This window comes from Haplochromis burtoni, unplaced genomic scaffold, assembly GCF_018398535.1.
Source record: "Haplochromis burtoni strain Fernald_Lab_line unplaced genomic scaffold, NCSU_Asbu1 Contig_3173, whole genome shotgun sequence".
NCBI classification, from domain to species: domain Eukaryota; kingdom Metazoa; phylum Chordata; class Actinopteri; order Cichliformes; family Cichlidae; genus Haplochromis; species Haplochromis burtoni.
The window spans coordinates 1-1,641 of NW_024585534.1; the positions used below are offsets into that span (position 1 = coordinate 1).

A 1,641-nucleotide genomic window follows, 5' to 3' on the forward strand; every position below is an offset into this window, starting at 1 on the left:
GAGGATAAGTCGGCCAGTTTCCACTGGAAATGCCTTTTGGTTAAACTGTCAGCAAGAATTTGCACTGTTACATTTTTACATAACTTGGACATAAAAAAAACAGCTGCTTGTTTAAGTGAAAATCATTGTTGTTGTTGTTTTTTTTTTTTTTTTGCACTAATAAAGTTGTGGAGTTGTAAAGAATTTTGTCTCGTGTCAATTATATTGTCAGTTATATCGTTATCTCAAATTTTCAAAAGTATATCGTGATAAATATTTTAGGTCATATCGTCCTGCTCTATACAAGGGTATAGCAGCATTTACCCAGAAATATTGTTATTCATCAGAATCAGAAGATCAATTCCTGTATAATTTCTGTGAGAACATGAGTATGACAGAGTATGTGTTAAACTTTACGTAATAGCAAATTTGTCACTTTGATGAGGAAATTAACTTTGACTTTGGCTTCTGTCTCATTTCTGCTTCAGATTCCAAACTTGAAAGAAGAAGAGGCGATGACAGTGGTACAGATATTTTTTTAAGACTGTGGATGCTACTGATGGATGCTACACTGTGACTGAAGCTCGGAGAATTAGGATCCAATTAAAGTTGCAGTTATTTGAAAGCATGAAGTGAGAGGGGTGGGCTCTTGCATGTCTCTATTATAAGGGGGGGGATCTGAATATCACATCATATCACAAATATTTATGAAAGGATTTTCATGAAAGCCTAGTCGCTGTGCTCGATGGAATGAAGTTTAAACTAGATTTTGAATGACAAATGCAGATAATGGAAAATAAAGGTGCAAACAAACTCAGATTTCAGTGACAAACCTTTCAACCACAGTGTAACAGCTCGTGTTTACTTAGGACATTGTCTCTTTTTTTAATATAATTTTTAATATACTTTGAAATGTTTTCAACTCAGCTATTTGTGACTGAGTCTTTATTATAGTCTTACTTGCTAATGAATTTCAGTAATAAGAACATCAGAAGTGATTTGTCTGTTTCTTAACATTTGTGGAGTCCACTTTGTGTTAAACCCTGGTCAGGGTGTTTGTGCTTTAACAGTATTATTTTCTTCTCTTTTTAGCGTAACACATTTCGCAGCGACATTGGAGAGGGTTCCATTTTATTAACGGTAATTTTTTACTATACTACTACTTTCATAAACGGTGCCTTTTAAAAGACTTAATGTTTCACACACGTGGTTTCCTTGACTGATGGTTGAATTAGACCAGAATGGATTATAAAACAAACAGAAACACAGCCTTGACTGATTTAATAATAAGTTTGCTTTTTTGTCAGAAGGCATCAAGTTGTAGCTACTAAAATGTTCTTTTCCAACAGCTCTTGAAAAAGAATAATAATCCAGGTCTGTTTGTGTGCTGCATACTGGACTTCTCTCTGCTGGGAAGAAACACACAGTTCACTGGGATAAATTTCTTTTGCAAGGAGCTGAAAAGAGAAGTGATTTTCTTTCTTTCTTTTTTCTTTTTTTGTGGCTAACAATTTTATGTTGAAAAGAAATTACCTGTTTTTTGCATTGGGAAATTCAGTAATACACCATTCAGAAATTATCCCTTTTGCAAGTTTTTTACTAGTGTCTGTACAAATATGGGACATACAAGGAGTGCAGAATTATTAGGCAAGTTGTATTTTT

At 33.9% G+C, this 1,641-nt stretch overlaps 1 long non-coding RNA gene across 1 annotated transcript in view; it reads left to right on the forward strand.

Moving 5' to 3' along the window:
- Nucleotides 1–467: 467 nt before the first annotated feature.
- LOC102302049 overlaps nt 468–1,641 on the forward strand; it is a gene marked incomplete at its 5' end in the record, with an annotated part of 4,751 nt that continues 3,577 nt past the window's right edge. The window contains 3 exon segments of the long non-coding RNA XR_006053937.1: nt 468–503; nt 1,072–1,119; nt 1,329–1,448. This is a non-coding gene — a long non-coding RNA (uncharacterized LOC102302049).